The sequence below is a fragment of the Littorina saxatilis genome, linkage group LG13, assembly GCF_037325665.1.
Source record: "Littorina saxatilis isolate snail1 linkage group LG13, US_GU_Lsax_2.0, whole genome shotgun sequence".
Taxonomy (NCBI): Eukaryota; Metazoa; Mollusca; class Gastropoda; order Littorinimorpha; family Littorinidae; genus Littorina; species Littorina saxatilis.
This window is the reverse complement of record NC_090257.1, coordinates 30,045,717-30,068,918: the sequence shown is the minus strand read 5'-3', so window position 1 is coordinate 30,068,918 and position 23,202 is coordinate 30,045,717. Positions and strand designations below refer to the sequence as shown.

Here is a 23,202-nt window from a genome sequence, read left to right as displayed (position 1 = left end):
TTTGAATCCGAAACAAAGTATCTGCTGCTCTCGCACTATGCACACCAATTTTCAGAAAATAATGTCCCACGTATTGACCCAAACTCGACTTCACTGTGACCTTCAAATTTGACCAGGATCAACCTGACCGTGGTCATGTCTTGGGGTCATGAAACCGTAAAAGTGTGTAAAGTTTTAAATATGTCGGTCATGAACTCCTAATAGTGTGTACAGTGTTAAAGATCTACCGTAAACAAAATTTCAAGAAAACGTGGTTTTTTTCCATTTCTTGTCAAAGTGACAAAGACTTGACTCCACTGTGACCATGAAATTATACCAGATTTAGGTCAACAGATGTGTGGAATAATCTTCCAGAAAATACACGACAAATGCAGTTTGTTTGTTTGCTTAACGCCCAGCCGACCACGAAGGGCCATATCAGGGCGGTGCTGCTTTGACATATAACGTGCGCCACACACAAGACAGAAGTCGCAGCACAGGCTTCATGTCTCACCCAGTCACATTATTCTGACACCGGACCAACCAGTCCTAGCACTAACCCCATAATTCCAGACGCCAGGCGGAGCAGCCACTAGATTGCCAATTTTAAAGTCTTAGGTATGACCCGTCCGGGGTTCGAACCCACGACCTCCCGATCACGGGGCGGACGCCTTACCACTTGGCCAACCGTGCCGGTGACAAATGCAGTAAGTTAGTGAATTTAAAAGATATTTTGACCAATGGAGATGTTGTTCCACAGTATTATTATTTAGGCAACCGCCAGGCATAGGTATAATTCACAGCAGATTGAGATTAAATATGAGCGATTTGCAACAAGACTTAGTAAACCGACACCTCTCAGATAATTTAGTATGCTTGTGTGGAGTATGCCGGGAAGATGCAGAACATATTTTGTAACACCTTTAAGAATTTAAAGAACATAGAACCATTTTATTCAATAGTCTGCCAACGCACGTTCTGGACTGCAAAACACTCTTGTTTGGAAATACTGCTTTAACTATATTTTTTAAACACAAAAATATTTTCTGCTGTGCAAGATTATATGTTATGTCAACTGATTGCTTTCAGCTGAATTTATGTTAACCTGTCTACAGTGACTGCAATTGATGTAGCAATTAATGCATTTTCTCTCTCTCTCTCTCTCTCTCTCTCTCTCTCTCTCTCTCTCTCTCTCTCTCTCTCTCTCTCTCTCTCTCTCTCTCTCTCTCTTTCAATGTCCCCATTCCACGGATAGATCTCTTTAAATCAAGTTTAGCTTATTCTGGCAGCGTTTTGTGGAATTCTCTCCCGGAATCAGTTCGAGTCCCAACGAGTCTCAATACTTTCAAAAAACACCTCATTACATTTAATGTCAAATTACGAAAAGTCACAGTGATGGAAGTTGGTTAGTTGTTGCTTTTTGGGTCCAGCGGACCATATAGGCCAAATCAGGACCCCACAAGTTTAACATTAAACAAATTTAAATTAAACCAATTTCAAAAAAACAGTCACAAACGCCACCCGAAGGGAACACAAAAGTTAAGTCGAAACCCTACGTGTCAAGGATCTTAAAAATTCAAATCTTAAAATAAAGGCCAGACTCCCTTAAAAATCCAAAGAGAGCTGTATAACTAGTCTCCATAAAAATATGTTTCAAAATAGAGGTGTCAAAATACTTCACTCGTAAATCATACAGATCAGTGCATTCAGTGATAAAATGTATCACAGTAAAACTATTATCACAGGCGTGGCACCATGGTGCCTCTTCTCTTTTAAGCAGGTGAACATATGTTATATAAGTGTGACCAGTATGGTTGTGTGAGTTTTTGACCGATTTATAAGAAATCAAGCCAGAAAGAACAAAAATCCGCCTGCCGCGCAGCTTTTAAAGGCACAGTAAGCCTCCTGTAAACCATCACAGATACGGTCAGGCTTTTACACACAGTACAAACACCCTTTCATTTAAACACTCACCGATTGAGAACATCCTAGGTGCCCTCCGTAAAGAGCGAACAATTTTCAAAGAATTTATTTTTGCGTGGTTTATCTTACCCCTGAGCCATCGTGAACCCGTGTGATCCAGTTTCCCTTTTTCACAATGTAGTCGTCAGTTAGTCATTTGAATGCGACTCGATGTGACCTTATCTACAATAGCACGTATTTATGCACGAAACAAACGGCTGTGGTTCACAAGAACTCTAGCGATGGCTTTTGACTGTTGAGAGGAACGGCGATATGCATAAACCGTCGTCTGCTACGACCCTTGCGTGACCCTGCTTCCGGGCTTTTCTTTTTTCAAACTTTCACAACTTCGAATTGTACTGATCTTGTCTTGATGAAAAAATAATTCTTTTATGATTAAAGAATGTTTGTGTAACAAGCTGTCAATTAGATAGGTCTAGCGCAAAAAACGCACCACGGTCCATAAACATTATGATAATCATCGATTCACGGCTATCGCCAGTTTACATCGATAGAATGAGACCCGAAGGGAAGTAACTCATTTTTGACCTGAGTTCAGGATGGGTCCAAAAAGTGTTCGAGACAATCTGCAAAATTAATTCTTTAAAAATTGCTCGCTCTTTACGTAGGGCACCTAGGATGTTCCCGTTTGGTGAGCGTTCAAATGGAAGGGTGTTTGTACTGTGTGTAAAAGCCTGACAGTATCTGTGATGGTTTACGGGAGGCTTACTGTCCGGGCGTGATTTCCGGTATTGAATATTCATAACAGCCGTCCAGCACCAAAACGAGGCGCCATTGTTGTAGAGGACCAAGTCCACGAAAATAAATTCTTTGAAAATTTCTCACGCTCGACAGAAAGCAGCCAGGATGTTCCCGTTCGGTGAGCGTTCAAATGGAAGTATGCTTGTACTGTATGTAGACGCTCGGGGAGCTCTGTGATGGTTTACGGGAGGCTTACTGTGCCTTTAATGGAAACACTCTGTGACAAATGGATTGTACATAATTCAGTATTAGATGGTGTAAACAAATGTTGTACAGATTGGCTTGCCATACTTGAAGTAGCACGACTTCACGGCGTGACCTATTTCTGTAAGGCGTATTTCCATTGGCTACTGTAGCCAATGGAAGGGAAATAGGTTAGCTTTGTGATATGTGAAAGACAGAGCGTTCTTGACAGTCGAGGAAGACAGACGTGTTGATGTCTCCGCGTTGGGCGAGAATGCTGCTCCCGCGAACACTGAAGTCGAACACCGAAAGACTTGTGTGCGGACGAACCATGAGTGGTTCTAGGCTGTAAAGATACAGGTATTTATTGAATTGTATTTTGCTCAGTAATATTGACTGGTGAAATGACTGGAAGAGTCATATTGTAAATTGGGCTGGAAAAGCGTGGGCCGCTGTGTCAGCCATTTTGAAAAGGAAGGTCGTATGTGCTTTTGATAATGAAGTTACTTGTAAATGAGCTGGTGTAAATAATATATCCGCATAAGTTAGTGGACGGATAGTTGAACAGTATTGAGGAAGAATAGCAGTATTATTTCGTAGAAAAGTTTAGATAAGAATTGAGACTTATGGTAGCCTAAACTTTTTACGCAGCACCCCGGGTCAGAGTGATGGGTGGGACCACTGGACAGCGGGAGAGAGAGAGAGATGGGCATCCCCTCCTTGGCGCTACGAAGTGATGTTTGAGAGCGCAGGGTTGTAACGACGCTGGAGTACTGGGAACTGGGTGGAGCCGCACCCCATAGCCACCACGAGCGGTATTGCGTGGGTGGTATGTATCCCGGGTATGTACCCGTTAAGTTGTGGAGTTACAGTACGTGTGAACTGCCACCGAAGAAACATAATTGTGGAGTCACTGAAAGTGTGAACTGCCACCGAAGAAACTTAATTGTAGAGTCACTGAATGTGTGAACTGCCACCGAAGAACCATAATCAGCGAGAAGATTGTGTGAGACGTAGACGACGTCAATTTAAGTATTACGCGACAAGTGATGTGCGTAACATGACACTGTAGTAAACAGGAACTGTAAACACTAGCAGAATTGTGTGGATCAGGAACATTCATCTAATGTGAGACAGTTGGTCTCCGACGTGTGTTAAGATATTCTTCTTCTTATCTATGAATGAACGTGATCTGTAGAATGCAAGAGAAATAACATGTTTGTATTATTGTTGTGATGATTTATTACAGGAACGAGGGCAAAGGGCATTGAGAGTGTTTAGTCTTTGTGCTTTGTCTGAGTGTTGTGTGTGAAGAACAGTTAGATAGTAAACAGAGTAGAGCACGCATATTTTCTATACACACACATACCTGAAATTTCATCCGTAACACACTCACGGCGAAATTCAAAGTAACACTCTGCACAGAAAGGAGTTAGTTTTTGATTGTTGTGTGTGTGTCCAAGAGGACAGGCTGCCACTGACCAGAGATGGTGAGCCAAACTGATAAATGGAAAGGATTGTGCTTTTGATAAATCACAACATTAAGTTTACCGTAAGAGTGCAATGGTAATATCAGACAGCCCATTGTGTGCAAGCAGCACACAAAAGGGCTACACCAAGTCCAACTGTTCATTGTACCTCTTCAGGAGTGACCAATGCCATACATATCACAGCATTACTCCGCCCAGCAAACACATATGCCTGCATGCATGTGTGCGTGTGTTTGTGTGTGCGCGAGACATACAAGATACAAGATATTTATTCACCAATTTTGCAAAAGGATTTCATCTTGGCACGGCACGGTAAAAATAAAATAAAACCCAACCAGACACATATGCAGACACACATCACCATGCATGCATACATACGTACATTACACTGTCATGCACACACAGACACAACTCACACACACACACACACACACACACACACACACACAATTATTTACATTCTCACACATAACCAGCCACATAATTATCTACATCACAAATTCACATCGTCGCCTTGTAAAGGTAAAAACCATATCAGTTTAAAAGGGGTGCCAGTAATATCAATACAACATTAGTGAATACTAGAACAATACCTAAAATTTATAATCCATTTAAAAGTAAGTAGTACACGTAATTATTATCATTTAGTCAGATCATCACATAAAATTATATATTCATGATCTAGCCAGTTAGACAGTTTAAAACAACAGTATTAACAGACTATCACAGATCTACTCAAGCACCTGAACCTAGAGTCGCATTGCACAAAACTACTACCATCACAGAACTACTCCAGCACCTAAAAAAAAAAAAAAAGAAATAGATTAAATAGACATGTTCAGACTTTGCATTACATCCAGATCTCTGTTCCTGCATGGTTCAGTTGATTGAATAAGGCCAAAAAAAAAAAATTGTCTGTTTAGGGTAACCCGACCGACCCTATCGATTTGGCGCCGACCCAAAAACTTTTTTTTGATTTCAAAAAAAAAAAAAAAAAAAAAAAAAAAAAAAAAAAAAAGAGGTAAAAATGCTAAAAAAAGACATTTGGCGTTTCTTTCTCTCCCTTTCTCTCTGTTTTATTTATACGTTAGTTTTGAAACATGTATTCATCAAATATAAGAAGTGAATGTTCAGCCAACATAGCATTACAAAAAAAAAAAAAAAAAAAAAAAAAAATACCTACCTACCGACCCTACTTTTTTTGGTCATGTTACCCTAAACAGACAATTTTTTTTTTTTGGCCTAATATGATCAGTGTGGAAGCACCACTCAAACTCCTCCCCCCCCCCCCCCCATCAAACTATAGCTGCAACCACACATTTTGCAGTAAATGTTGCACTTACCTGCACCGATGGATGGTATAGCCAGAGACGTCAGTTGCATGGTATCCGCTTTGTGCAGACAGTTGTAGACAGTGTCCACCAGGTGTTGCTGACACAGCGCCTTGTCTTTGTAGTCAGTCCAGCGAGGTCCCACAGCGTGCAGCACCTTCTTGCATGGTAGCCATCCTGCTGTGGTGACCACCACCTCTCTCACTTTCAATCGACCATATTTTAACAGGTACTCTTGGCCTTTATCCTCTAACTCGAAACCTGCAGCAGTGGCTATGGCGGAGGCCACACCCCCTCCATGAGCAAGATTTTCGTTGGCAGTGTTCACAATGGCATCCACGGGGAGTTTGGTGATATCAGTTTTGTACACAGCTACCTTTATACCGGACCTGGTGTTGAACTCTGCTGCATTTGCAGTGGAAGACTTCTGTGCGAGTGAGCTGGGCGGTGAATGACTGCTGGCTGACTCACCCCCAGAGTCATTCTTGTTGAACATCACTGGGTCTTGCTGTGCTACAGGAGGTGCACTTCCCTTCCCGACTTCTGGCCCTTTTGAAGACATGTCAGTGTTCCAGTGTTGTTTGAAGGTTTCTTGTACAGTGTTAATCATGTCATCGTTGACATCAACGAAGTGGACGTGTCTCACGCTGGTGTCCCTTCCACAGTCTTTGTCAAAACTCTGTACTGCGGACAGGTAGCTCACTGCACACACCTCTTTTGGTACCCCAAAGATAGCTGCAGAAAAAAAGATACTCTTGTAGATCATTTTCGCACATGATAGATACTGTTCATGCACAATAATAGTAGAATATTCACCCACAAAACAATTCTCCCTCTTGCTGCACTGACTAGTTCACAAAACAAAAAAGAAAAGAAATGCTCATACCACTTGCCTACGTTGTATGTAATAGGAATCAAAAACAAAGTATCTGATGCTCGAGCACCATGCAAACTCAATTTTAAGAAAATTATTTCCCACATATTGACCCAAACTCAACTTCACTGTGACCTTTTTGACCAGGATCAACCAGACCGCACAGAACAAATAGCATGTACACAATATTGAACATCTGACCCATGCCATAAATATCACAGCATTACTCCGCCCAGCGAACACATATGCATGCATGCATGTGTGCGAGTGTTTGTGTGTGCGTGAGACATAGAGAAATAGATTAAATAGACATGTTCAGCCTTTGCATTACATCCAGATCTCTGTTCCTGCATGGTTCAGTTGATTGAATAATATGATCAGTGTGGAAGCTCCACTCAAACTCCTCCCCCCCCCCCCCATCAAACTATAGCTGCAACCACACATTTTGCAGTAAATGTTGCACTTACCTGCACCGATGGATGGTATAGCCAGAGACGTCAGTCGCATGGTATCCGCTTTGTGCAGACAGTTGTAGACAGTGTCCACCAGGTGTTGCTGACACAGCGCCTTGTCTTTGTAGTCAGTCCAGCGAGGTCCCACAGCGTGCAGCACCTTCTTGCATGGTAGCCATCCTGCTGTGGTGACCACCACCTCTCTCACTTTCAATCGACCATATTTTGACAGGTACACTTGGCTTTCATCCTGTAACTTGAAGCCTGCAGCAGTGGCTATGGCGTAGGCCACACCCCCTCCATGAGCAAGATTTGTGTTGGCAGTGTTCACAATGGCATCCACGGGGAGTTTGGTGATATCAGTTTTGTACACAGCTACCTTTATACCGGACCTGGTGTTGAACTCTGCTGCATTTGCAGTGGAAGACTTCTGTGCGAGTGAGCTGGGCGGTGAATGACTGCTGGCTGACTCACCCCCAGAGTCATTCTTGTTGAACATCACTGGGTCTTGCTGTGCTACAGCAGGTGCACTTCCCTTCCCGACTTCTTGCCTTTTTGAAGACATGTCAGTGTTCCAGTGTTGTTTGAAGGTTTCTTGTACAGTGTTAATCATGTCATCGTTGACATCAACGAAGTGGACATGCCTCACGCTGGTGTTCCCTCCAAACTCTTCGTCAAAACTCTGTACTGCGGACAGGTAGCTCACTGCACACACCTCTTTTGGTACCCCAAAGATAGCTGCAGAAAAAAAGATACTCTTGTAGATCATTTTCGCACATGATAGATACTGTTCATGCACAATAATAGTAGAATATTCACCCACAAAACAATTCTCCCTCTTGCTGCACTGACTAGTTCACAAAACAAAAAAGAAAAGAAATGCTCATACCACTTGCCTACGTTGTATGTAATAGGAATCAAAAACAAAGTATCTGATGCTCGAGCACCATGCAAACTCAATTTTAAGAAAATTATTTCCCACATATTGACCCAAACTCAACTTCACTGTGACCTTTTTGACCAGGATCAACCAGACCGTGGTCATGTCTTGGGGTCATGAAACCCAAATTGTGAGTAAAGTTTTAAAGATCTATCTTACAATTCTGAATTTTTTCTTTCTCTCCATATTTGTCCAAAACTTGACCCCACTGTGACCATGAAATTAGACCAGATTTAGATAATGACCAAATCCTGGAAGTGTGTGAAGTTTTAAAAATGGTTTCTACGAAATTAACGTTTGACAAAATGACCCCTCTGTGACCTTGAAATTGACCAAGTCAATTTAACTGGGGTTGTGTTCAGATGTAATCAAACTCTGGAAGTGTTATTAAGTTTCAAGGATCATTATTTGTTTTTCAGTTGAGAAAACGGTATATTATCCATATTTTGAGTCTGACCCAAACATGATCTCACTGTGACCTTGAAATTTGCCAAGGGTCACCAAACTTCCACCCTCTACAAAGGTGGTTAAAATCTACCTGATTGTGAAAATGGCAGGCTCTAGCTTGATAATCATTTGAGAAAACTCCAACATAAATTTTTTTATCTACAGATAGCCTGACGGATAGGCGGCATAACACTGCTGATTGATGAAATTAATACTCCCGAGTAATAAGGTGAAACAAAAAGTATCACAGTGCAGAAAGGAGTAAGTTTTGATTATTGTTCTGTGTGTGTGTGTGTGTGTGTGTGTGTGTGTGTGTGTGTGTGTGTGTGTGTGTGTGTGTGTGTGTGTGTGTGTATGTGTGTGTGAGTGTGAGTGTATGTGTGTGTGAGTGTGTGTGTGTGTGTGCGTGAGTGTGTGTGTGTGTGTGTGTGTGCGTGCGTGCGTGTGTGTGTGTGTGTGTGTGTGTGTGCGTGAGTGTGTGTGTGTGCGTGTGTGTGTGTGTGTGTGTGTGTGTGTTTGTGTGTGCGAGTGTGTGCGTGCGTGTGTCCAAGAGGACAGACGTTCCTTTGCCATGCAAAAGGCTGCCAGACCTGAGATGGTGAGCCAAACTGTTAAATGGGAAGGACTGTGCTTTTGATAAATCACAAAAATAAATTGATGAAAGAGTGCATGGTAACATCAGACAGCCCATTGTGTGCAAGCAGCACAAAACAGGTAGGGGCTATGCAAAGTCCACAAGCATCTTTAGCAGTGGGTCATTTAGTGCCACCCTCTGACCTTCACTGTTCACATGAATTTTCTGTTCAAAGTATCTTCTTGTAAAGGTGGATGTACACAGGACAATCACCAACAAAACTAATCAGTCCCTAGATGTTGGCTTAAGAGTGGGTAATGAACAGTAATGGACACGAACATAACAAATAGCATGTACACAATTGAACATCTGACCCATGCCATAAATATCACAGCATTACTCCGCCCAGCGAACACATATGCATGCATGCATGTGTGCGAGTGTTTGTGTGTGCGTGAGACATAGAGAAATAGATTAAATAGACATGTTCAGACTTTGCATTACATCCAGATCTCTGTTAATCCTGCATGGTTCAGTTGTTGATTGAATATGATCAGTGTGAAAGCGTTCACTCAAACCCCCCTCCTCCCCTAATAAAAACTTTTCTTAATTAAACTATAGCTGCAGCCACACATTTTGCCCTAAATGTTGTATTTACCCGCACTAATGGATGGTATAGCCAGAGACGTCAGTTGCATGGTATTGGCTTTGTGCAGACAGTTGTAGACAGTGTCCACCAGGTGTTGCTGACACAGCTCCTTGTCCTTGAAGTCTGACCAGCGTGGTCCCACAGCGTGCAGCACTTTCTTGCAAGGCAGTGATCCTGCTGAAGTGGCCACCACCTCTCTCACTTTCAATCGACCATGTTTTCTGATGTACTCTTGGCCATCATCCTCTAACTCGAAGCCTGCAGCGCTGGCTATGGCATAGGCTACGCCCCCTCCATGAGCAAGATTTTCGTTGGCAGCGTTCACAATGGCATCCACAGGAAGTTTGGTGATATCAGTTTTGTACACAGACACCTTCATACCAGACTTGGTGTTGAACTCTGCAGCATTTGCAGTGGAAGACTTGTGTCCGAGTAAATGACTGCTGGCTTCGTCACCTCCTGTGTCATTCGTTCTGTCAAACCGCCTCCGCGATCTGACTGTCAGCTTGACCTTGCCCAGTTTCACGTTCAGCAGATGCTTGGCTTTGGACACATGATTGTAATCAAAGCTGAAAATGATGACTTTTCCCTGATGTGGTACAGGCACAACATAGGCTGCAACACCTTCCTCTGTGATGTCCATGGGAGCTGAGATCTTCTGCAGGTCTTCTGGTCCCAGCGTCATCTCTTCCCGTCTCAGTAAATCAATTTTATTCATCGTGTCCTGCGCCGCACATCTCAACGTCACTTGCTCAATGGTTGTCTGGTTAACCTGTACCTGGCTGAAGTCTTTTTTCATCAATATCTTCAACGCTTTGACAGTGGTAGAATCTACCTTAAGCATCAACACTCCCCCCTTGGTTCCACATGCTTGATGTTGTGGCATTGGGATATAATGAGCTTTCGATGGACGAACAGACGTCTGCATCGACCCTCGTTTCTCTGACCCTTGCTGATTTGAACCAACATCGGTGTCTGCCTCTTGCAAACTATGCTGAACAGTTGACGTTGTTGAAGCGTCTGATTTTGGTATTGTTCTTCGTGGTATCACTTTTGAAGAAGAATCGGCAACAGCCCGTGAATAGGTTGTCTTGAATTCTTCGGCTCTGACTTCGTATACGGGGGGAATGTCCATGGCAATCATCTAAAATCGATATATAAATCATAGATAGATACATAGACAGACAGACGGACGGACAGACAGATAGATAGACATATAGATAGACAAATAGATAGATAGATAGATAGATAGACATATAGATAGACAAATAGATAGATAGATAGATAGATAGATAGATAGATAGATAGATAAATACATAGATAAATAGATTTGTTTGTTTGTTTGTTTGCTTAACGCCCAGCCGACCACGAAGGGCCATATCAGGGCGGTGCTGCTTTGACATATAACGTGCGCCACACACAAGACAGAAGTCGCAGCACAGGCTTCATGTTTCACCCAGTCACATTATTCTGACACCGGACCAACCAGTCCTAGCACTAACCCCATAATGCCAGACGCCAGGCGGAGCAGCCACTAGATTGCCAATTTTAAAGTCTTAGGTATGACCCGGCCAGGGAGATAGATAGATAGATAGATAGATAGATAGATAGATAGATAGATAGATAGATAGATAGATAGATAGATAGATAGATAGATAGATAGATAGATAGATATGGAATAGAAAAAGACCACACACACAAAACAATAGAAACAAACACTGCCTTCACCACCACCATCAAAAACAAAAAGTTAACAAAGAGAACACGCTAAACATACGTAGTATGATCCTGGAAGCATAAAACCGGGTAGAGCATGCACTTGCTACGTACTAAAATGGTCACCATCAAAGTCACATTAGCCTGAATCAGGAGTGGGCTGGTTATATTACGTAGAGGGAAGAATATTCTAAAGATCTGTTAGACTTCTGTGTACTTATATATATGACATAATACCGTCTTGTTAACCGTCGTGTAATCAACGTAAAGCAGGCCTACGTATGTACGGCGTTGATAACAAACGTCTGTTGTGTTTTTGTTACTTTTAGGGGACGCTGAGGGATTAACAACAGCGAGGTGATAAGAACATTGATTCAAAAAAAAAATACATTCCATTTTACAGTTGGTAATAAAAGGTAAAGATTCCTCTCAAGACACTGTAAATGGAAATCAAAATTATTATAGAGTACATCAGCCGTTGAAGTACTAAGAAAATAAATATGCAGCCAACATGCATTGAGGAAACCCTTCGGCATTTGTGGAAAATATTCTTCAATCTGCACCTCAAGGTCCACAGACTACAATCTGAAATTTGAAGCGTCGCGCGAAACGTCGCTTCGTCGGCACCAAACAACGGAGTGTCACAAAATTCCACATGGTGACAGTACATGATGTGACCTTTTGTCCAAGAAGTTTATAACTGTCGTCTGTCGGTATTTAGTTAGTTAGTTACTTACTTAGGTATTGCTTTGTGGGTCCAGCGGACCATAGATAGGCCAAATCAGGACCCCTGTCGGTATTTCGCTGCGTGCTTCTGGAGTGATAAACATTACCAGAAAAAGTGAAAAGCTGAACGTTATGTGTAATCAACTTACTGTACAGGTGAGAACAGCTAAATCATGAACAGCAACCATGTCTGAGAGAAACCAAGGGAATATGTCATGACTGTTCAAACGGCTTGAGTTACACCAACGATTGAATAACAACCCTTAATGTAAAAGTTTCAATGAGAGCGTCAATTCTCGTTCGTCGAGGTGGACGATTTTGATTTCGGGCAGTTTTACCCATTTTGAAGTAGGACTTTTAAATGCATTAGATTGACACGCGGACGGTAAATACAAAAATAGCAACTTTTTGCCTATAGATGCTAGTTAATAATTCAAAAACGAGGACTGTTTGTTCAAATATGCTGTGCTCACTACCATGTGCATTAACACAGCCGTGACTATAAGACAGATGAATAGAGAAAGAGTATGTTTTTAACCGTCGGAGTCCCGATATCTTGATATTATTGAAAATGTATGGTTTTACCTTCAAATTAAACCACAGCACATTTCCGCAACAGTTAATCAACACAAATCCAGAGGTAGGTCAGTCGTAACTTGGTAGCACTGCAAATGCAATTCTTGAAGACTTTGTACGCGTTGCCTTCTCGCGGCAAACTATAGTCAGTTATAACGAGCAAAGGACACACAACTAAATACCAACAGTTCAAAGGGTGAGGCAAGTCATCTAGTTTTTATCGATTTTTCTTTGAGGCGATCCAAATTTACCGTTCTAAATTTACGTCTTCAGGTATGCATGACTTGTCATCACCCTTTATGATTTATTCCTGTGTACTGTTTAAGATGTTTACCTCGTCGGTCGAGTTTGCGACGTCCTGCTTCAGTCCCACCAGGCGTACAGTGGCACCGTCCAAGTCACCTCGACCCTTGGAGGATGCAGGCGTAACTTTTTTGGCGTTTTCTATGACAGAAATAAAACGAAGACATTTTTTTTTAGACATTATCACATAATAAAGAACAATAGAATGCCACACATGAACAGGTAAATTATATTAAAACACAGTCAATAATACAGCTAAGATTTGAGATAAGGCAATGAAAATGAAATTCTTTTGTGAATCATTTAACACAGGCACCCGCTTTTCTATCCATCACCATGAGAAATCATTTTTTAAACTAAAGACAGAAGTGACTTACCCAGATACTTATCAAGAGACCACCCGAACCCAATAAGTCGTCTCTCCATGTGTGCAACCGTTTCTGGTACATTTTGATGTGATTTATCGAAAAACAGCTTGACGTAAAGCGCACTTCCAACGTTCTCCCGAATGGTTTCTATAACAGCCATCATTAAGGGCAGTGTGCAGCATTGCAGCGAAACAGTGTCTCCAAGGGTGATGGGCAGAATGATTTCAGCTTCAGGAAACACATCTATCGCCGACTGCATGGCTGCTTTGCAGGATTCTTGGAGCTGGCGTTGGAAGTCGTCTTCGTTAGTCGGTTTGGGAAAGTACATGATAACGATTGTTCTTCTGTGGCTGCCTCGGCCATATGTGATCGGGTGAGTCCATGGTGTAGAGGGTGATCCGAAAAGATCTGCATACTTCCCGGCATCGCTCGACAATAATGCTATATAGGACAATAGAAACATTCGTGAATGTCCGAACAAATCAGGGAATTGTGTTTGGTGCTGCAGGAGGAATATCGCTTCTGAACACACACACACACACACACACACACACACACACACACACACACACACACACACATACACACACATATACATACACACACACACACATATACATACACACACACTCTCTCTCTCTATCTCTCTCTCTCTCTCTCTCTCTCTCTCTCTCTCTATTTCCCTCTCTCTCATCTATGCTCGTCACAAATTAAAGCGAGTTCTACAGAATATAAAACTCACACGTGCGTCATTAACCTCTTTGTCCAAGAAATAAACAGCGCCTACATACCTCTTTCCATGATGTGTTTGTACAATGGAGACCATTCCGTTTGTCCCTCACAAAGCGGTACAATGAAAACCTGGGGACAGCAGCAGGCGAGGTTCCCCTCACACACCAGCAACACGTCATTACGATGTAAGGCTCTGAGCAGTACGCGTTGCGCTGGTGTTTCTACCGTCACCAGGCAGTGATGTCGCCTTGCAATGGCTTGCAGCTCTTGTTGACCTGGTAGACTTTGTAGATACAGACCTTTGGCCAGGCTGATCTTCAGATCACTTTGCTCAACAGCCGCAATATACTGTTCCACTTTTGGAAAGGCAGCTTGTCTGTCATCCCTGTTACACGTCACGCGTAAAACGGGACCATTTTTGCCATATTTGCAAAACTCCATGTGCACCTGAAAACCAAGGTTGTAATGAAACGCTTCAATCACCCTTTGTAAATTTTCAGGAACCTCAAGGAGTCTTCTGACAGCAGATGATAATTGGATTTCCTTCTGTGGTGTTCGCAGTCTCTTTAAACTTTCTGAAATTTTACTTTCGGTTGAGACATGGTATACGAGTGTTAGTGTCTCGTCATCAAAGTCCATTACCATTTCGTGCTGCAGTTCTTCTGTGGTGAGAGAAGATATTATTCCAAGTTCAGGATCATCCCCGCCTTGGACGTGAAACTGTTCCGTTCAAATCTTTTGATTCAGTACCTTCTCCAATCGTGATTCGAACGCTTGCTTTACAAGAAAGGTTTGGTCTGACTTGTCGAATTTAAAGCAAGTGCTGCTCGATCTTAAGTCCCCCATCACTTTCTTTTGCACTTTTTTCAGCTTTAGAATTTTGGCCTGAGACCCCGTCAGCTGATAAGCAATGAACTGTTGAGCTCTGGCACCGCGCTCACGACAGCTTTCTCCCGACGATGACGACGAGTCTGGTTCTTGTCTTGCAAAACGGGATACGGATGACGCGGGGAGTGACGCGCATTGGTTGGCGTCAGTCTCTGTTTCACTGCCCGTAAGGTTCATCACAGTGTCCAGGAGCTGATGTTCGGAGAAGCCAGTCGACTCATCATCGCTTTCAGGCGTTGGCGTAACGCTGCCGTCGTCTGTTGATGACTCCTCATCGTTACCAACATGACGTGTTTCAGTCGAGGCGCGGGACACTCCAGAAGCAAGGGCATTAGTTTCAGCCATTGTGAATTCTAATCAACATGCCGCGCGTGCATGAAACTTTTGTTTCAGTTCAGCAGGTTCAGTGAATCAACAATGTCATGACTGGACTGCGTTCCGAGCATTTCGCAACACAGGACGTTCACGGCAGGTTGTTGGACCCGCCCCGCCAACAGACCACCATCACCAACCTGCAAAAGGAGAACTTTTTGAAATTATGGGCTGTCCGATAGTCTGTCAACTCAACAGTTTCTGTTTCATTTTTTTCCCCATCCAATATTATTAAGTCTTTGTCTTCGGCGACGATCGGACTGTCTCCCCAGGGTGTGTATGTGTGTGTGTGTGTGTGTGTGTGTGTGTGTGTGTGTGTGTGTGTGTGTATGTGTGTGTGTGTGTGTTTGTGTGTCTGTGTGTGTTTGTGTGTTTGTGTGTCTGTGTCTGTGTGCAGGTGTTTCTGTGTGTGCGTCCGTGTCTGCGTGTGCGTGCGTGTGTGTGTGTGTGTGTTGGGTAGGTGAAAGGAAAGCGGACGTATTTCAACGTGTGTGTGTGTGTGTGTGTGTGTGTGTGTGTGTGTGTGTGTGTGTGTGTGTGTGTGTGTGTGTCTGTGTGTCTGGCTGTGCATCTGTGTGTGTCTGTGTGTCAGTGTGTGTGTCGCGGCAGGTGTTTCTGTGTCCGTGTCTGCGTGTGCGTGCGTGTGTGTGTGTGTGTTGGGTAGGTGAAAGGAAAGCGGACGTATTTCAGCGTGGATTCGCTTGACTGATGGTTAATCACGCCTCAGCGTTCTTGTTTTGTTTTTCTTTTGCTTTAATTTTGATATCAAATTTTTGGGCACTTTGGACTCGTTATTAATATGTATTATGTTTCATCGATATTGAATGACATAGGGTTTAGTTCTGTCCATTTGACTGATGCTCTCCTAAAGAAGATTTGATATCAAAATCTCTATGGCTGGAATGTATAAATGATCGTATTATCTGCAAAGGAATAACACAGATTTGTGTAATGGTTAGTCGAAGAAGTATATAAAATCAAAATTGGACAAAGAAGAGAATCGTGTGGAACGCCATATTGTAATGTCTAAAAGCTAGAGGTATTTCCATTTGCACACACGATTTGTTGTCGTTTGCTTAAAATAGACTCGATGAGTAATGTTTTTGGTTTTTTTTATGGCACACACACACATTTGAAACCAGAAGAAAGATGACAATCAGCATTTTGATGCGGGGAGTTGCAAGGGCTAGGGAAAACAAATCCACCACAGTAACTGGTCCACACTCGTCATATCTACGAATTAAACAAAATATTTTGATCGAAGAGTTGACTAGTATCATATTAAAGGTACTTTACATTTTTAAACAAAATAGAGATGCCGAAGCCGTGTTCCTCCAGGTTTTGTTTTAGAAATGTCTACTTCGATGTATTTCTTCTTGAGAACATTTCATACAAACTCTATTTTATACTGAACGGTGGCATACTCTTCAGAACAAATATACCATTAGGTACATAATTATCTGTTAAAAGATGTTTGGAACTCGGGTTATAAATTCCTATATCCTCTGGGAATGTTAATGAAAATGTACAGTTACATTATGAAAATAGGTAAATTGAAATCCGCAAAATGTCAAATTCCTGCTCATGAAGAAATTTGACTCCCTTTGGTAAAGTTACGGTAATTAAAACCACGGTGTTATCTAGAGTCACACACCTATTTATGAATTTACCAGACCCGCTCAAGGATTTTCTTGTGGATTTGAATGTTGCTTTTTTTTATGGGATCAGAAACCAGATAACATTAAACGAATATTAGCAGTTTAGTCATATATATATGAAGATGGCGGACTGAAGATAGTGGATATTTTTAATTATTTGGCAGTAATGAAATTGACCTGGATGAAGATAATTTTATTTTATGATAGAAACATTACAAATATTTTGCCTGCAATGTGTCCATCTTGTCGAGTTATTAAAGAAAGAGGTGTTGAATTTGCCAACATGTTTAATGGAGATAGTGAATAATCCCTTTTGGTTTGACGTTTTTAAACATTATAAGAAATTGTGTAATAAGTGTATATCTCAGAGTTTTACTTATTTTTTGTCAGAGCCGTTGCACTACAATGTCAAGATTTTAAGAGATAAAAAGGTTGTTTGTATTCAGAATTGGATTTATAATGGAATTATTCCGATTGGACACTTTGTGGGTCCAAATGGTTATTTGTCACATGAAGATTTTAAAGCACAATATCTCAATGTTTATGTTAGTTACATTTTGTTTGAAGGTGTTGTCCATGGGGTTAAGCGCTATCAACAAGCTCTACCGGTCCTTTTTGAAACAGAATTTTGTTTGGATGAGTGTTTGGTATGGACATATGTTTTGAAAACAAATATTAAGAGTTTATATACTAAATTTGTGTTTAATGATTATTCACCCGTTTGCATAGAAAAATGGTCACAGAGAATGAACTTTGATGTAGACAGAAAAACAGGTTGTTGTTTTTTTTAAAGTGATTAATACGACTGTGGATACAAAGATGTGAAGATGGCTTCAGTTTAGGATCTTGTATCGAATTTTACCAACACAATGTCCCCAACCAATGTTATAGTGATTTGAAATTATACCTACCTTTGTTTCAAAATTAATCATTAGATTTGGTCAGAAATAACTATGTTTGATAATGACGGTCTTGTGTATCGTTATTTAAAAAATGTATTCATTGAGATGTTAGCGCATTATCCCCCCCACCCCCCACCCCTCCCTCTCTCCTATCTGTCACCTTCCTCTTCTTCTCTCGCTCTCCTACCCTCCTTTCACTGTTCATTTAGTTTATGTGCAATTCTACTGGTATAATTCTTATACAAATGTGTGTTATGGATATGTATATATGTATATATGTGTTTATCTGTGTGTGAACGTGATGTTTATGAAATAAAAGCCCCACAATGATGTGCATTGCAAAATTCAACACCAATAACAACAACCAAATATTAGAACGAAACCTCTTAATAAACCTGTTACTGAAACTTCTCCTCTGTGAAAGAAAGCATGGTAATGTTTAAAAAAACAAAACAAAAAAAACAAAAAAAGGGGGAAAAAAAGGAATTTTATGGTTGACTAAAAAGCATTCACCAGATTCATATTCGTAGATTAACATTCGATTATTCATAAATCATTGTTGGTACAAAATAACAAAACTTGCAGATATATAAAAACATCAGTTTTTGTGACCTTGACCCTGCACCCAGATATTTGAAATATTACCGATGTCCGAATATTCAGCAAAACCACTCCAAAGTGTTCGCAGTTATGCAAAAATGGACCGACTCGACCCATCGAAGATACTCACTGTGAACGAAAAACAAAAACAATAACTATTTTCATGGTTGACGTTCTTGAACTTACATTACAAGAGCAGTATACAGTTGTGCGCAAGAAAGGTCAAATCTAATTTGAAGTGTCTATTGTCACTCCCAATATGCAGACTGTTTCTAATATTGACTAAAGTATTGGATGCCTTTTCGTCATCACTATCCCCTTCCAGCCATCACTTCATGGAATAGTCTGAAATCAAAGGCCAAGGATATCATTTTATTCTTGATCTTTTCTCCAAGTATGTGTCAAGTATTAGCTGTGTGTTTGTTAAGGACAAAAATGTTGCACGAGGCAGCGTCCAAATTTGAAGATTATTTGATCAATTTCTTTTATGACATCTTCAAATAAAATGTAGGCCTACTATGATGACCTCAAATTGCAATCAAATGGATTGCAACAAATTTAGTCAAACAATCTTTGACCAAGTGCAGCTAGACTATCGAATTTGCCTTTCAGCTTAACATTCAAAATTTTAATTTGGTCATTAAATGTTTTAAGAAAAATGAAACTTTAATAACAGATTCTTCTTCTTCTTCTGCGTTCGTGGGCTGAAACTCCCACGTACACTCGTGTTTTTTGCACGAGTGGAATTTTACGTGTATGACCGTTTTTTACCCCGCCATTTAGGCAGCCATACGCCGTTTTCGGAGGAAGCATGCTGGGTACTTTCGTGTTTCTATAACCCACCGAACTCTGACATGGATTACAGGATCTTTTTCGTGCGCACTTGGTCTTGTGCTTGCGTGTACACACTGGGGTGTTCAGACACCGAGGAGAGTCTGCACACAAAGTTGACTCTGAGAAATAAATCTCTCGCTGAACGTGGGGACGAACTCACGCTGACAGCGACCAACTCAGTGGATACACTGAAATCACAGTCCAGCGCGCTACCGACTGAGCTACATCCCCGCATAATAACAGATTCAAAAAGGACTGCGTTTTATCATATATATTTTCCTGAATCCCAAAATATATAGAAATATCATGTTGATGTAAAAATGTGCTCATAATTAACGAAAATCGGCCCTTTGTTAGATACATGTATGCTTTGCGGAGACCGGCGCCACCCGTCTCGGTCTTCGGGTTTTGGCTAGCAAAGCCTCACAGTCTCAATAATGACCGATCCCGGGTTTTCAGTGTTGATCTTTAAATATCAGGCCGACTAAACCTTTTGAAATCGCTGATCGTAAAGATCGACTTGCTATTTTTAGCATAGATACGCGGACAGACGAAACGCAATCGATGGTGAACATAATTATAAACCGAAATCCTAGGCTGTGGTTGTCTATACACAGTTAGCAGCAACATTTTGTCTAAAACAATACTTGCAGTATTATTGAACGCTATATAAATGTACACACACCTGGATCAAAGAACAAAAAACTTGACTAAATGTAAAAAGAAGAGAATATCTCTTTCCAGGAAGAAGAAAACGCTAGTCCCAACTGCACTGCGTGCACACATTTTGTTATGTCTGACTTTTCTGTGTCGAGAATCGTGCGCAACAGCCAACGTTTCGCATCGACTTGTTCATGGCTCTTCAACTGATAAGCTTTGTGCTAAAATAATCGGACATTCAAGTCAGCTGGCAGTTGAACAAATAATGAGAAGACACTCGTATTTCACAAACGTCTTACCTTGCTAACTGGTTCATTCTGAACACAGCAACTCCGACATTCCACGGCAAGAATAATGCCGAGAGCGCACGTGAATGGATTGTGTTACCTGGCCTGAGTAGAGCCGTCATGGCCTTGCTAACCTAGTTTTTGAGAAACGACAGTGGCGTCGCGTGACGGACTACATATTCTTTGCGACACAAGAAAAAGGCTTAGGCCTTCGTGAATCGACTCACTGTGACAATGTTAACAAACAACAATCAAATGATCACACGCGAAAAAGACTAATGGATAGATAAAATCGAACTCAACGCAGATGCAATTACGAAAAACAAAAACTGTGTACCCATTTTTGAAATTAATGTCAAGCAAGAAATTTGAAAAACAAAAACATTTCTAATTAAAATCTCATTAAAAAAAATAACTGGGTACTCCTCAACGCGCTTAGTGTCGAACTGTGATGCTTCTATTACCCCTACATAAACCATGCTTTTAGTCTAACCCTGAGTGAAAAGTAAATAAAAATGACGTGGCATTTCAACAAAAATTAAAAAAAATAAAATTAAAAAAATAAAAAAACTTTTCTGAAAGTTGAAGAACTGCTAAGGCGAACATTAAAATGATAAGGAGGGCATTGCGCGCTGATTTCTAAATATTGTCTAAAACTCAATATGGAGTGTCAGACGTTGCTCAATAATAACCACTTTCTTTTCTTTCTTTATTTGGTGTTTAACGTCGTTTTCAACCACGAAGGTTATATCGCGACGAGGGAAAGGGGGGAGATGGGATAGGGGAAAGGGGGGAGATGGGATAGAGCCACTTGCTAAGTGTTTCTTGTTCACAAAAGCACTAATCAAAAAATTGCTCCAGGGGCTTGCAACGTAGTACAATATATGACCTTACTGGGAGAATGCAAGTTTCCAGTACAAAGGACTAAACATTTCTTACATACTGCTTGACTAAAATCTTTACAAACATTGACTATATTCTATACAAGAACCACTTAACAAGGGTTAAAGGAGAAACAGAATCCGTTAGTCGCCTCATACGACATGCGGGGTGCAGAGAAATAAGGATGTGGAAAAGAAGACTTTTGGTAAGTGAAATAAAGGTGATGGATCCAGTCAGGTAGAAATAAGACAACAAGAAAAGAATTGGAAAACTGCAGGGAATAGTAGGGAGAGTTTTCTTGGAAGGAAATATAGGTGAAAGGACTGGTAAGGCAGAAATAAGACAAAAGAAGAGAAGAAACAGAACCGTTAGTCGCCTCTTACGACATGCTGGTTAGCATCGGGTAAATTCTTTCTAGTCCCAACCAATATGGGACTCCCCCTAACCCGCGGGGGGTATAATAACCACTAAATAACTTGAAATAAGTGAAAAGAAAATATAACGTTTTGGGGATCGATATAATTTGTCAAAATAAAGCATATTCCAGTTAGTAACCTTTCTTGTTTTGATTTTTTCATTCTGGATTTTGGAACGCTAGCAGCTTATCTGTTTTTGAATTCGAGAAAAAAAAATGTGCTACATTATTTCACTCATTGTGTTAGGCAAATGCATATTTTCTTAAGGAGCCACCAATTGGGGAAGATACCCATAGTTTCCAATGTTCGTCCTGCGGCACTCGGGGGAGACTTCAGCCTTAAAGGCACAGTCCCTCCCAGGTAAACGGATCATCGTCTCAGATGACGCCAACCGTCCACTCAGTTGGACACATACCAGAAAACAGAATGGACTTTGCTTTTATTAACTGATGTCTTTAAAGACACTAGTAGCAGGCAGCACAAATAGCGTACAACAGTGGATGGAACGTGTGTTCTTTGTTTTTATCCATGTAACAACGTACGAGATTTGGCCTACCATTTCACGGGAAAGACTGCATGTGCCTCTAAAAGAAGACTTCTGCAAGGTTTCCAGGTTTCTGCCTGGGAGCAAAAGACTATACTGGGCCATTTAAAGGCACAGTAAGCCTTCCGTGAACCATCACAGAGCTCCCCGAGCGTCTAAATACAGTACAAGCATACTTCCATTTGAACGCTCACCGTCGAGCGTGAGACATTTTCCAAGAATTTATTTTCGTAGACTTGTTCCGTTAACAACAACGGCGCCTCGTTTTTGCGCTAGACCTAACTTTTAAAATCTAAATAATAAATTGACAGCTTGTTACACAAACATTCTTTAATCATAAAAGAAATCGTTTTTCATCAAGACAAGATCAGAACAATTCGAAGTTGTGAAAGTTTAAAAAAAGAAAAGCCCGGAAGCAGGGTCACGCAAGGGTCGTAGCAGACGACGGTTTATCAGTGCAAATCGCCGTTCCTCTCAACAGTCAAAAGCCATCGCTAGAGTTCTTGTGAACCACAGCCGTTGTTTCGTGCATAAAAAACGTGCTATTGTAGATAAGCTCACGTCGAGTCGCATTCAAATGACTAACTGACGACTGCATTGTGAAAAGGGAAAACTGGATCACACGGGTTCACGATGGCTCAGGGGTAAGATAAACCACGCAAAAATAAATTCTTTGAAAATTGTTCGCTCTTTACGGAGGGCACCTAGGATGTTCTCAATTGGTGAGTGTTTAAATGAAAGGGTGTTTGTACTGTGTGTAAAAGCCTGACCGTATCTGTGATGGTTTACGGGAGGCTTACTCTGCCTTTAATTGTCCCTCGAGTCAACCACAATCTGATGGGACATAGTCGAAGGCATGCACACACACACACACACACACACACACACACACACACACACACACACACACACACACATACACACACACACACACACACAGACATACACCTGACACACACACACACACACACACACACACACACACACACACACACAGAGATACGAACACACACCTGACCCCCATTAACAACAACAACAACCGTGCTAGAACAGAAATTAAGCAGCTTCTATAAATACTTGATAACGGGGATTCCC

At 41.3% G+C, this 23,202-nt stretch overlaps 1 long non-coding RNA gene across 1 annotated transcript in view; it reads right to left on the bottom strand.

Annotated features, from left to right (window-relative positions):
• Window positions 1–20,959: 20,959 nt before the first annotated feature.
• Window positions 20,960–23,202, bottom strand: part of LOC138946018 (uncharacterized) — a 39,307-nt gene continuing 37,064 nt past the window's right edge. Inside the window, exon 2 of the long non-coding RNA XR_011449168.1 lies at window positions 20,960–21,154. This is a non-coding gene — a long non-coding RNA (uncharacterized lncRNA). The remainder of the gene's footprint in view (window positions 21,155–23,202) is intronic.